The sequence below is a fragment of the Protopterus annectens genome, chromosome 1.part1 (assembly GCF_019279795.1).
Source record: "Protopterus annectens isolate FY-2018-M chromosome 1.part1, PAN1.0, whole genome shotgun sequence".
NCBI lineage: Eukaryota > Metazoa > Chordata > Ceratodontiformes > Protopteridae > Protopterus > Protopterus annectens.
The window spans coordinates 662,123,979-662,139,689 of NC_056726.1; positions in this window are offsets into that span (position 1 = coordinate 662,123,979).

Here is a 15,711-nt window from a genome sequence, read left to right on the forward strand (position 1 = left end):
GATCCACCACATAATGCACGCACTCAGGTCACTCCACAGCAAGTACAAATATGACTCTGTCATTGTCCATGTTGGTGTGAATGACCTGAGACGTACTTCCCAGGACTACATGAAAAGAGACATGGAGGAGCTCTCTGATCTTGTAGCCCAGGCCGGTATGACCCTAGCCCTGAGTAGCATCCTGCCATCACCCAGAATGACACCACAGTACAAGGACAAAATGATTGACTTTAACAATTGACTAAGCTTCTGGTGTCATTCTAAGGGAATCCAGTATCTGTCTGCCTGGGATGACATGATCGACAGACCACGCTGCTTTGCCAGAGATGGCCTGCACCTGTCACCCTTGGGATTCTGGATACTGGCAAAGGCTCTTGCCACCCTTATAGTGCCTTTTTTAGGCAAGGTTCAAATGACAAATTCACCACCGTAACAGGTACAAGCAAGCAAAATCTGAGGGTAATGCTACTCAATGGTAGAAGTCTAAATCTCAAAATGCACTCACTCAAGGCACTCCTTAAAATGGAGAACATTGACATCTGTGCAGTGACAGAGACCTGGTTCAAAGCTCCAGAGAGCACCCCTGCATTACCAGGCTATAATTCATACCACACCTTTCGGCCACCAAACCCGGACTGAAACACTAAAGGCGGAGGCGTGTCCATATTCATTAAGGATATCCACACCTCCAAGCTAGTTGCTCAGCATAATGCATCCGAGATTATCCAAGGTCAACTAACTCTGGGCAAAACCGCAATCCAGATTGTAGCTTGCTATAGACCCCGCACCATGCCCCAGGATTCCCACTCCTCTTTTCTTGATACACTGGAAAATATTAAGGTACAACCCAACACTCTAATAATGGGTGATTTCAACTACCCTACCATTAACTGGGAAAACTACTCATGTACCAACCCTTTTGCTCAACATTTTCTGGAAATCATCAATTCCAACGCTTTGGATCAACTTATCCACACCCCCACCAGAGGCAGCAATATCCTAGACCTGGTCATCACCAACATGTGTGACCGGAGTTCCACACCAGAGGTCAGCTCCTCGTTGGTCAGATCTGACCACAAGCTAATCACCCTAGACATCCACATCCCGCTCCCACCCCCCATTAGGAAAACAACCGTAAAAAATTTCTCCAAAGCCAACTTCACGCTTCTTAAGACAGAAGTGTCAAATTTCATGACACCCATGCAGATGGACAATAGAGGTACGACTGCTGAATCCTACACAAATGCACTTTATAAGCACTTACACGAGTGCATGGATAGTGCTATCCCTAACAGAACCAAGATGCTATCCTCCAAAAAAAGGAAGCCAATCTGGTGGTCTTCTGCCATAAACAAACTCTACAACAGAAGAAAGAAACTGTTGTAAAAAAGAGTAAAATCCCACGATTGGAGGAACTCCCTGGTCAGCCTCAGTAAGAAGCTGTGATCCCTCATAAAATCCTCCAAAGCTAGTTATGAAAACAAAATTGCCACTGATTCTAAAGACAACCAGAAAGCATTCTATAGCTATGTCAAAAATCTCAATGGCAACACTCATATCTGCTCTGAGTTACAGCACAATGACACTAAATATACAGAACCAACTGATATTTCCAACATCCTGGCAGATACGTTCAGTGCTAACTTTACCCCCCCTCTCACCCCCTAAAGGGCCCATCTTTATACCGGAAGAATGCAAAGTTCCTGTAATCACGGCTGCACAGGTAAAAACTTCACTCTCCAAAGCCAAGAACACAGCATCCATGGGACCTGACAACATCCCAGGCTGCCTTCTACATGAACTACAGAATGAACTGGCACCCCACCTAAGTACCATGTTCAATCATAGCCTCACCTCAGGCTTTGTGCCCATTGCATGGCGCACCGCAACAGTTGTCCCACTCCACAAAGTGGGGGGGCACAACAGACCCCGGGAACTACCGCCCCATTAGCCTGACAAGCCTTGTCTGCAAGGCCATGGAACGTATCATCATGGAACTTATAAACAAAGACATTGGAGATCTGCAAACCCTGGACCCCACACAATTTGGGTTTGTAAAAGGCAGACCATGTCGCCTAAACCTGATAGACTTCTTTGAAGTAGTCACCAAAGCCATAGATGAGGGTAAGGTGGTTCATACAGCCTATCTAGATCTCGCCAAGGCGTTCAACACCATCCCCCACTCTGGAATTATAGATAAACTCAATAAACTAGGTATAAATCCCTATGTCACAAGATGGGTTGCCAACTGGCTTACTGAAAGAACCCACACTGTGAAAGTAGCAGACTCCAAATTAGACTTCAGACCAGTGACAAGTGGAGTACCACAGGGTTCAGTCCTGGGTCCTCTCCTGTTTGGTATCTACTTTTCTGAAGTACAGGCTAACACAGAAGGTCTTTAGCTAACTAAATTCACAGATGATTGCAAACTAGGAGCCATAATTGAAACTCCTAATGATATGGACAGTGCCAAAAAGTGCATTGTCATCCCCTTTGGTAAAAAGTATGTACCCATGAACTACCACATAGACAGTAGTCTACTTAACACCAAAAGTGTGATAAGAGACCTTGGGACACAGGTGGACAGTAGTCTCTCCTTTGATAATCACATTGTCAAAGTGGTCAGGAAATCCTTCTACGTGGCACACCTCATCACAAAAGGTTTCTCATCCAGAAAAAAAGAGGTCATTGTTCCCCTCTACTCATCACTCATTAGACCCATTATAGAGTACAATGCCCCTTTTGGTATGTACCTCACAAAACATCTACAACAACTGGAAAGGCCGCAAAAATACCTCACAAAGAGGATTACTGGCCTCAAACAGATGCCTTACGCAGACCGTCTCAAAAAACTCCAGCTTTACTCCGTCGCATATCGCCTACTCAGAGGCGATCTCTGCCTAACATACAAAGCTATGTCAAACCCAGAGCTGTTGGACATGCTCCACTTAAAGAAACCCCAATCCCTCTGAGCTACACGCTCTAGGGACCTAAACCTTGTCACCACAATAAACAGAACATGCTGGAGGGATAGATTCCTGTCCCAGAGACTTCCCATACTCTGGAACAGACTACCTTTCTATGTCAAACAGAGCTCCTCATTAGCACTCTTCAAGAAAAATCTTGATGATTGGATGGGTAACAGGAAATTCACCCAGGGGATCACTTCTGTGGTTCTGCTTGACAGGGGCACAGGAAAATAATTTTCTTGGGTGGCGAAAGCCAGGGTACATTTTTGGCTAGGCTTGTATAGGCCCTAGGGCCAATAGCCTAGTACCTACCTATGAACCTATGACAGAGCAAGATGCAGAGGACAGGAAGAAATGGAAACAGTTGATCTGCTGTGGCGACCCCTAACGAGAGCAGCCGAAAGAAGAAGAAGAAGAATGTATTTTTATAATTACTTGGGTTCTTTGTTTGTTTTTTAATAGTTAAAGTAAGAACATTATAATACAACATTAGGCACAAAAATTACTCTATGAAAACAGTGTTGAGACTTGATAATTTTTGAAACATTTCACCTATCAGTACACATTAATGTTCCAAAACATACAAGAAATGAGTAAGCCATAGAGAATTAGAATCTGTAAAATCACTTGAAATCCTTTGGTTTCATTAAACTCACTTCTTTAAAGCTTTTGTGGATACTAACATTCTTTTGCATATACTTGTTGAAGTACCTGTACTGTAAAACAGAGTAGAAATCTCACAAAATACCATCTTCCACTTAGCTTTATTTAATAAAACATCTTATGATTGTTTAGCAATTTTTAGCTCTCAGTCATAGTACACGATACACTTGGTATAGTAAACAGACAGTTTTTGTATTCAGTAATGACCATACAAAACATTCTCTTTTCTAATAGTTAAATATATTATCTTAAAAATAATAGAGGTGTTTCTCCACAAAACTTCTACCCCATTTTCTTTTCCTTAAAAGAAGAGTTTGCCAAAACAGCATAATTCCTGAATTCATACCTCTTTACATTATCTTCTAACAGACGACCTTCATGTAGAAAGCCAATGTCAGCATTATTTACTATTAAATATTTACAGAGCCCTTTTCTTCTAAAATCACTATTTAGACTATTAGTATTTAAAAATTACATTAAAGTGTTGATATTTTAACATATTTTGTCTTCCCAATATGTTGAGTTACTTCATGATTTATAAAGTATGCATTATATAATCTGACCCTATTTCAAAGATGCACCTGGCTAAGAAATAAAATGCATTTTTAACTGCAGACACAAAGCAAAAGAAACTATATAGACAGTAAATTCACTAAAGTGTACTTTGCTAACAACATAATAAGACACTTTGGGCTGAATTTATAAAACTTTGCCACATCTCAGTAAGTGAATCTGAGTGATGAGCAGCCATGTACAGAGTGTGTGCAATTCAGAAAACCAAACAACATGACGTGGGCAGTTGATATAGTATGGCCTACTATGTTATCTGCTAATATCCACATAATGAAGAGCTTTGTATTGTAGTGATGCAAAATACGGTAGAAATATTCTGACCCTTTTGAACACTGTACAGTGATGCCACTCTTGCTTGAGTTCTGTTTGTGGCTACATGTTCATGTTCATAGGTTCATAAGTGTGTACTAGGCTAATGGTCTTGGGGCCTTTACAAGCCTAGCCATAGGAATACCCTGGCATGGTGCCACCCAACCTTAGTTCCCAGTGCCTCTATCGAGTAGAGCCACTGGAGTTATCCCCGGGGTGAATTTTCTGTTTCCCCATCCACTCATCAAGATTGCTCTTGAAGAGGGTCAGTAAGGTGCTCTGCTTGACATGTATAGGAAGTCTATTCCATAGCATGGGCAGTCTCTGGTATATGAACCTGTCTGCCCAGCATGTTCTGTTAATTGTGGTAATGAGGATGAGGTCTCTGGAGCATGTGTTGGAGAGGGATTGGGATTTCTTTAGATGTAGTGCATTACTTCACTATTTCTTTAGATGTAGCATTTCTAACAGAGCTGGGTCAGACATGGCTTTGTAATCAAGCAGAGATCACCCCTAAGTAGGCGATATGAGACAAAATAGTTTGAGGTTCTGAGTCTGTCCATATAAGACAAGTGTTTAAGGCCTAGGATCCTCTTTGTGAGGTACTTTTGCGGCCTCTCCAGTTGTTGCAGGTGTCTAGTGAGGTACATGCCAAATGCGGCATTGTACTCGATGATTGGCCTAATGAGGGAAGAGTAGAGGGGGACTTTCTTCCTGGATGCAAAACCCTTAGTAATGAGATGTGCCACATAGAAGGACTTTCTGACCCCAGTGGCAATGTGGTGATCAAAAGAGAGTTTGCTGTCAACCTGTGTTCACAGATATCTTATAAGGTCTTCTGCGTCCAGTGGACTACCATCAATGAGGTAATTCATGGGAACCGGATTTTTCCCAAAGGGGATGATGACACATTTTTTGGCATTGAGCTTAAGGCCATGGTTCTGACACCAGTTGTTGGTCTCAGTGAGGAGATTTTGTAGGATGTCAACATCACTTGGGGAGTTAATAATAGCTCCCAACTTGCAATCATCTGCAAACTTTGTCAGCCAGAGTGCCTTCATGTTGGCCTGGACTTCAGAGAAGGAGATACCAAACAAGAGAGGACCCAGGACCGAAACCATGTGGGACTCCACTCGTGACTATTCAGCAGTCTGACTTGAAGTCAGCTACTTTCATACTGTGGATTCTATCCGTGAGCCAGTTTGCAACCCACCTAGTGATATAGGAGTTGATGCCTAGCTTAGTGAGTTTTTCTATGATTCCTGAGTGGGGAGTGGTATCAAAAGCCTTGGCCAGATCAAGGTAGGCTGTATGAACCACCTTGCCTTCATCCACAGCTCTGGTGACTGACTCAAAGAAGTCGACAAGTTGAGCAGGCATGATCTACCCTTCACAAAACCAAACTGAGTGGGATCTAGAGTTTGGAGATTACCTATATCCTTATTTATTATGTCCAGGATGACGTGCTCCATAGCTTTGCATATCAGGCTCATCAGGCTAATGGGGCGATAGTTCCCAGGGTCTGTAGTCACTTCTCCTTTGTGGAGAGGGATGACTGTAGCAGTGCACCATTCGGTAGGGACAAAGCCTGAGGTGAGACTGTGATTGAACAGAGCACACAGGTGAGGTGCCAGTTCACTTCGTAGTTCATGTAGCACACAGCCAGGGATATTGTCAGGTCCCATAAAAGCTGTATTCTTGGCCTTGGACAGTGCTGTTTTAACCTGTGCAGCAGTAATACTGGGTGTCTGGCAATCTACTGGTATTGAGATTGGTCCTTTGAGGGGGAGGGGTAAAGTTGGCACTGAATCTGTCGGCCAGTACACTGGCAATATTTATTGGCTTGGTATAGGAGGTACCATAGTGCAGTAACTCAGAGCAAATCTGGGTATTGCCGTGGAGATTATTTAAATAACTATAGAGGGCCTTGTGGTCGTCTTTACTATCATCTACAATTTTGTTTTCATAGCTAGCTTTTGAGGTTTTGATGAGGGATCTCAACTTTTTGTTGAGGCTGATAAGGGAGATTTTCCAGTCTTGGGACTTCACCTTATTCTGCATCAGTTTCCTCCTTCTGTTGTATAGTTTGTTTATGGCAGAGGACCACCAGATTAGCTTCCTTTTTTGGAGGAGAGCATCTTGGTTCTATTGGGTATGGCGAGATCCATGCATTTGCGTACGTGTTCGTACAGTGCATTGGTGTATGATTTGGCAGTCATACAACTATTCTCCATTTGCACGGGTGCCGTGAAGTTAGCCACCTCTGTTTTTGGGAGCCCAAAGTTAGCTTTGGAGAAGTTTTTCATGGTGGTTACCTTTGTGTGTGTGTGTGTGGGGGGGGGGGGGGAGGTGGCGGATTTCCAAGGTGATTAGTTTGTGGTCAGATCTAATCAGGGTGGAGCTGACTATTGGTGTAGAGCAACGGTCGCCCATGTTAGTAATGACCAGTTCAAGGATGTTGCTAACTCTAGTGGGGGTAAGAACGAGTTGGTCCAGGGCATTGGAATTAATGCACTCCAGGAAATGTTGGGCAAGTGTATTGGTACATGAATAGTTTTCCAGGTTAATGGAGGGGTAGTTGAAGTCACCTAGTAAGAGAGTGTTAGGTTGGACCCTAATATTCTCCAAGGTGCTTAGGAACGTAGAGTATGAACCTTGGGAGATGGTTGGGGCCCTATAGTAGGCTACAACCTGAATCGCTGTCTTACCCAATGTTAGCTGCACCTGAAGTATCTCTGATGTGTTATGTTGGGCTAATCTGGAGGTGTGTGCATCCTTTATGAATATGGAAACACCACCGCCTTTGAAGCTTCAGTCCAAGTTCTGGAGCTGAAAGGTGTGGAATGAGTTATAGCCTGGTAGTGCAGGGGTGCTTACTGCTGCCTTGAACCAGGTCTCTGTTACAGCACAAATGTCAATGTTCTCAATTTTAAGGAGTGCTTCGAGTGCGTGCATTTTGAGATTTACACTTCTAGCGTTGAGCAGGATGACCCTCAGATTGCATTTGTATGTAGCTATTACGATGGTAATTTGGTCTTTGGAAAAAAAAAGGCACTATAGGGGTGGCAAGAGCCTTGGCCAGTATCCAGAAGCCCAGGGGTGATAGATGCAGGCCATCTTTGTCAAAGCATCGAGGTCTGTCAGTCATGTCATTCCCAGGCAAACAAATACTGGATCCCCTTTGAATGACACCAAAAACTTAGCCAATTGTTGAAATCAATCATTTTCTGCTTGTACTGTGGTATGATTCTGGGTGTTGGTAGGATGCTGCTTAGGGCTAGGGTCATACCCGCCTGGGCTACATAATCCAAGAGCTCCTCCATGTCTCTTTTCATGTAGTCCAGGGAAGTACATCTCAGATCATTCACACCCACATGTACAATGACAGAGTCATATTTATACCTGTTATTGAGGGACCTGAGTGCATGCATTATGTGATGGATCCCGGCACCTGACAGGCAGCTGATTTTTACTTTCTCCTTATTCAGCCTAGTGAGTGGGACATCAGTGTGCCTCCCTGTTGAGTCACCTATGACTAGTGTGTTGGGCATGCTGTTTTGCCTTAGGAGCTTTGGTTGAGTGGCACACTGTTTAGGAGAGTTATGTGTCTCATAATTAGTGTCGTGTTGTGGTGGTCAAGTGCGTTTCTGCCTTGGAGGTCTTTGCTGCTTGGGTAGATTTTTATTGAGAGCCTCCACAAAGGTGGGTGTGTGGTTTGTGTTTTTATGTGAAGGCAGTGCTGGTGTGTCTTCTGGAGGGCTATGTTTTCCATGTGGTGTGGTGCAAGTGTTGATCTTCGCCTCTTGACCAGCTATTCTGGTCTTGGCTGTAGAGTGCATGGCTTCCAGTTTGGATATATAAGTGCATCTCTTGCAAGTCTGAGTGTTGTGAGGTAAGAGGAGAGCATTGTCGGTGTACATGAGGCAGTTGCTACATTTCCTCAGTATGCCCAAGTTCACCAGGTTAATAGGAGAAAGCACAGGTAATGTAAGGCACTGTACAGTGTTAGGGGTTGCCAAAGGCATTGCAAAAGTGTATCTGAAAGAGACTCTTATAGCAGCTGTTGCATCCAACTGTGCATATTGTCACCCTGAGGTGGTGGGTCTTCCAACCATGCTTAATATTCCATGCCCTCCTTGACAATAACATAGTGGACCAATACTGTGTAGACAGGGACACTATGCAGCAAATAGTGAAAATGTGTCAGCCTCATCTGTAGCCCAGTGGGACTTGTGTCATAACCATTCCAATGGATAGAAAGCTATGTCTGGCTTTACATATATTAGCTACAGGGACCTTTCAGTTTCAATGACCTACAGTGACACAGTGAAAATATCACATGCATCTTTCTTGAAAATACTTTTATCAGTTCCTTGATGCTGTGCTTCAGCATGTGGGGGACTTGTGTTGTCCATCTACCCCAGAGGAGAGAAAAAAAACACCATGCAGGACGTCTATGGCAGAGCCAACTTCTCTGGAGTACTGGAGGACATAGACTATACCCACATTGAAATAAAGGCTCCACATGATGAACTGGGGAAAAAGTAAGTGAACTGCAGGTTATATCACTTCAACTGTCAGTGGTCTTTAATGCACAAGGGTATCATATGCAATGTGTGAATAGAGCACCCAGGCAGTTTCTAGAACTCCCACATTGGGTTGGGAGGGTGGCATAATGGTTAAAGTGTTTACCTTACAGACATAAACTACAGGGTTTGATTCTCAGATGGGATAATTGGCTAGGCTTAAAATGGCCCATGAGAGCAGTTAGCCTCGTATGAACTTATCGAATATATGGTATGTGTGACCTCTATCAGCAGTTGAAGAGGGGGGACTTCCCACAATGACATCTTGTGGGTGATGCTGAATATGTCCTGGAACCCTGGCTCATAACACCAAATTAAAATCCTCCTAACCAAATTAAACATAGTTACAGAAATTTTCCACAACATTTATTTTGGGTACTGAAGTCATAGCTGCACTGCCTGGACACATCCAGTGGTAGCCTGCAGTATGATTTTGCCATGTAAGCAAAAACACTTAGCAAGTGTGCTATGTTAGACAATATTATGGTTAAGAAGCAGTTACAGCAGGGTGGCCTTCTACTGAGTATGCAGTTACTGGCTCGAAAGGCAGTGGTAGCAGAGACAGAAGAGGAGTGAGAGGAGGAGCCAGCAACAGAGGATGACCACGTCAGATTTAGGTGAGAGCAGTATACCATGGCACTAGCAAATAAGCAGCAGATTTCACATAACTTTACAACATAGGTATACAAGAGCTAAGCAGATACATCCAGTAAAGATAATGGCTAGAAGAACATCTCATTTTCTGCCTTTATAAACTTAAGCTTGCAGGTGAATATGGCTTTCTATGCCTGTTTCTTCAGCACAGCTCTGTCAGTATGGGAAACACTGGAATTAACAGCTGTGGTCTTACATGAGTCTTAGAAATCCTAGCAGTCATACTATAATAATAATATATCTGCTTTGCTTTAGCAGGACTCAAAGCTAACATACTTGTATCTACAAAACAATCTTTACTTGAATGTTAGATATTATCAGGTACTAAGCACAGTCCCCCCACACAAAAAATATTACCAAATGACTGCAACTTAACAAGCATGCAACTTAAGAAACACATGGTCATTAGCTGAAACCTTAGTAGAAATTTTATATTGCAACCACATAAGACCCACTAAAGTTGCAACAATCTACCATAACATAAATGTATGTAGTACACAGTCAGCACATTTGTAATGTACCCCTTCAGAGAATTTACACCAATAGATGCAGCTACACGGAAAAACTAAGCAGCACTTCTAGACCTTATACTAAATAGTACACAAAATTCTACCTTTGTACTAAGAAGTAGGTATAAAAAGTACAACATCAATATTATGTAGCAAGAAATGTTTGAGGTAATAAGAATTAGGATTCAAAAAATGTTTGTCTCCCATAGAGCGACGAGGAACTGTTGTTCCTGTCCTATTTATATCATGTAGAGTGCCCCCTCTGGACTCAATGATTTTGGTAGTCAGGGCTCATCTCATTATTGTTTCTGAATTGCTCAATTTGCACATTGAGCAAACCTGATAAACACCATGTTGTCTTCGAAGTGATGTATGGAAACTCATGTGCACCTGAGGTTAGCTCTGCCCATGTGTGGGCAGCACAGATTACAGAGGTAGAGAAACTGTCATCATACCTCTGAAGTGTACCTCATTATGAGGAATGTTTTTCAATGTAAGTTTTAAAGAGCCATTTTTTCTGATATTTTTACATTGAAAGGGTCTGTAACACATTCAAATTATGTTTTAATATTAATTCATAAGTATAACATGAGACATATTAAAGATGCTGAGAGCTTCCTAGTTGATGCTGTTAGTAAATGCACCACATGTTGCCAATTTGTTCAGAATTATGAGAGGTGGTGTTCACAGTCTGTAGGTGGAAGGTTGAAGGCTATGTTTTAATTAATCATGTGAAGATGGAGTCACTGTTAAACATATAGTTTCAGCAGAAAAAAATATGGATAGAGAACTGTTATGTTTCACACATTAAAGTATGACTGGAAAAATAGTAATATAGTAGTTGCTTTTTAATTTATTGCCTCCATTATGCAAATGAGATGCCCTTTATGCCCATCATTGTGCAAAGAATGGGATAGATGAGAATGTGTTTGGTCACCAAGGTTCTGCCATTTTCCCCAAGATCTTTGAAGATGAGACGAGTATGGCTGAAGAAGGTAAGGGTAGTGCTCTTTTTAGAGGACAGGGGTGGTGTGAGTAAGAGTCCAAGATATTTCTGGACATCATCTATAAGCATTATAGCCACAGACTCCTGCAGGAGGGCTATACTGGGTTGTAGTACAAGTCTGATGCCTGGAATAGTTTGGCCAAGGGTATCATCTGTGTTACTGACCATCACAATTTCAGTAGCTTGAATCACCACACTTCTGATCTCCTTGGCCAATGGAAAGATGAAGTTAAAGCATAACCACCACCTTCCCATTGTAACTATAACACAGTTTACCTATCCAAACACTGCCATTACATGGCACCATACACATTTTCATTCTGCTCTTTCTTTATCTCCAGCCCCTCCAGAGATGGAAAGGAAAAGGGAGGTGCATAAGGACAGACTACAGTCCCTGACGGAGTGCCATTGTAAGTATAGCTGCTGTTGTGAAAGATGTGTCTGTTTGAATAGTGACAGTTGTAGCAATAAAAATGAATGGCATATAACATTTAGACAACTGGACCATATCTGTCAACAGTGGCATGCCTTATTGGAATTAGTATGATTGTGCAATGTTAGACTTTGGCTTTTGTGGGCCACCCACTGTATAAGAAGTGAAAGTGGCTGATCATGTTAAGACAATATGCACTGACATGGTTAGGGCTGTGGGTTAATCCCCATGCTGTTAACATGGAATACTTTTATATGTATAATTTCAGTAATATTGTCGCACCGCTGCAAAGTCGATATATGTCTAAGCCTTAATTATTACTTGACTGGACACTTCACAACATACAGTAGCTGTATCGGACCAATGTTTATTACCTGTACTTGACATTTTTATTTTATGATTAGCATGTTTCTCATGTTTACTTGCAGCTGTAGTGTTGTCAAAACAGCAATGGTATCACTGGACACAAGCACAGATATGCTGCCCTGATATATCTCTCACACAGTATTTATGTTCTTATTTCAAACTGTTAAATAAAATCAAGAATTCAATACACAGGAGGTTCAGATTCAAAAGTTTACTAGTGTACACCAGGAGGCAAAAAACGTACAAGTACAGAATTTTGTCTGACATGAAACAGGAAGCACACAATTTTATATAGGTTTAACATTCAAGCTGTGCCCACCTTACTGACGTGGTATGTCACAGGGCATCTACATCACTTTAGCTTACAGTCCTCTATTCATTAAAACTGCTGATGCTGTATATTTTAAAAAGTTTTCCTCTGGTAACAATACGGCCTTGCTATCCACCTGGTCAGACATAATGTCTTTCTGTAAAGTTACTTCTTCAAGGTTTCATATCAGTTCGAATACAATAGCAGATTCAGTCTTTTAATACACTTCTTTGTTCTCTGTTACACTTTCTCACCAGCTGCGTGCTATCTCAGTAATACATATACAAGGCCAAATCATCCCAGCAGGAAAGAGCAGAAGATTTCATTATTTCACACATTTAATTTCCTGACCCAGCAGATAATCACTTGTGAAAAGCATAAACATTAAAACTTGCTAAGCTAGCATCTGCCAGGGTCGAAGGTCAACTTGCTTCAAGCCACACTGCAGTTTCAAAACTACTTTACATTTAAACATGAATTAATCCTCTCTACTATATGATTAATATAATAAAATGCATTATATACTACTTTGCTTTTAAACTAGCATTTCTCATATATTCAAATACACATTTTTCTAACATTTCCCCCCTATTAATTCTTTTTATTCTATTTTGAAGTATGCATAGTGTCATTTCATCTCCCAACTTCTTCCACTTAGGATTTTCAGCTAGGTGAGTCATTCAATCTATACTACAAAAAAATGTCAACTGAGATCAATCTTTCAATCTCAATATCTTGGTACAAAGTTTCAGTAACAGATACATCAATAAAATCTTTGATTAATCTTTTCATGCAGGGAATTCCACAGCAAACACATGCTCCTAGTAGGAGTATACCCACGCAAATGGCAATCAGAATATTCATTAGGATGGAACCCCACCCCCCAAATAGATTCTGGAAAAAGTCTGTCAGTGGGTTTGGGCCTGGTTCAGTCATGGCTGATACTTGCTGAATTACCTCTAGGTGATTATTAATTTCATGCCTGTTATCTGGTATATACGCACAGCATTCTTCTTTGATAAGCGCGCACGTACCACCTCTCACCATTAGGGTGAAGTCAAGAGCCATTCGATTTTGTAGCACAACAGTTCTCATTGCATTCAGTTCATCAGTCACCAGTTCTAGGGCAGAAAAAGTTGCATTAATCATTACTTCGAGAAGTTTCAACAACTTCCTCAGCTCCCAGATTGATTTGACTGCTCCATAGGCTGGGAATATTCCTGCCCAGGATATAACACTGTCACTCAAGTCCATATGAGTCAATTTGCTTTTGTCTTTCACGGCATTATGATCTTTCCAGCCAGCTTCGATCTTTCCGACTGGATTCACAGGTTTTTCAATTGGACCTTCAGGTTTTCGAGCTGCTTCTCTCACGTTTCGTAACCCAAAGGTAATTCTGCAGTATGTCTTATTGCTGGAACCAAATAACCCAAAAAACAACTGCCTGACTAATTCTCAGGTAACCATTTATATGCCTTTTTCCCACAAATAAAATAACAGCTTTCTACTTTAGTACTAATACGCATCAGCCCTGCATGAAACATTTTCTGATCTATAACTGACAATTGTTTAAACAAAACTGGATTCTTGAGAATGTCATTCATGATTGTTTTCAATGAGTTCAAATATGAGTCATAATTAGTATTGCAAAAAGTATTGCCATTACTATTCTTAATATAACATCGGTAAGATATGGTTATATTACAATTGCTCCAGCCCACCTGGAGGTATCATTTTATAAAACATACAACTCCTTTTTGTGTGACAGGTAAAAATAAAGCTATTTTGTCCTGTGATCTCACAGTTCCTGTATCGAAGAGTAAATTCTCCCAAGTCTCATTTATCCCCAAAGGGACAGCGGACATTATCAGTCCTCCATATGCTGTTGGTATAGCTGTACAAACCCAGCAATTTGAAATGTTCATAGTCTCTGCATATACACGTTTCATGGCTAGGTATGTGTTAAAATTTGGGTGCCAGTCTATAGATGTTTTGTCACGCCTTCCCACTTTCACTTGTGTGGTTGTGTGTAGGATAAACCACAACAAGAGGAAAATTATCACAATTACAGTCAATAAATGTACACTCAACAAAATGATTATGCAACATCTCTGGGGTTGATCTAAATTTCTATTCACTTTGTTTTTGGCCATCTCGGTCTGGTTGTGCATCAGTCACAAAGTTTTAATCAAGTTGAAAGTTCTTTACCGGTTTGCAATGTGTCAAATGAACCCAGGACGTCCTCTCGACCACTCTAACTGCAGTAGGCGTTGCCAACAGAACCTGGTACGGTCCCTCCCACTTTGGACTCGCCCAATTCTTCCTTTTCATCACTTTCAGCCACACAAACGTCCCAGGGGCCAAGACTGCTTCCACCGGTCTGGTCTGTTCCTTATCTGAATAAGAGTTAAACTGCAAAACAGATTTATTTGTTAACAGTTTCCTCATATAACTATCTAATGAACTGTCGGCCTCTTGCTCTGCAGGCATGAGAGCTTTCCACTGAGGCACAAAATATGCTCTCCCAAAAACCATTTCAAAGGGAGTCAAACCCTTTACATTTGGAACCGTTCTCATACTCAGCAGTGCCAAAGGCAGACAGTGTATCCAATTCTTCTGGGTTTCCTCAACTAGTTTCCTAAGCTTATTTTTGAGGGTACCATTGTACCTTTCCACCAGTCCTGCTGACTGTGGGTGGTAGGCACAATGGTTCTTTAAGGAGATACCAAAAAATCTCCCAAGTTGCTGGATTGTCTGATTTACGAAATGTGTGTCGTTGTCACTATAAATCCTTTCCGGAATGCCAAATCTAGGGATTATCTCTTTTATCAGGGCTTTCACCACTGTTGCTGCATCCGGGTTTTTGGTTGGAAAAGCTTCTACCCATTTAGAAAACATGTCTACAATAACTAAACAAAACTTTTTCCCTTCACACTTATTCAATTCTATGAAATCCATACAAATTGTATGGAACGGATATGGTGGTATAGGAAAACTTCCTTGCTTGGTTTTAAATGCTTCTTGTGCATGGTGCTTGTTACAAGTATGACAAGCTGCACAAAATTTTTGTGTGTAATTTGTGAATCCATATGTTTGGAATATTCGATTTACTAACTGTACCATCCCCCCTTTTGAGACATGGCACTGCCCATGGCTCAACAAAGCTGCATATCTAAATAAATTAGACAGCAATATCGGTTTTCTCTCTTTGGAAATGTACAGTCCATTCTCAAGAATTGCACCTCGTTTTATCCATTTTTGTTTTTCTGCTTTTGTAATAAGCATCTGCATTGTTTTTAACATGTCTAAATCTAAAATCTCAGAGGGTTGTAA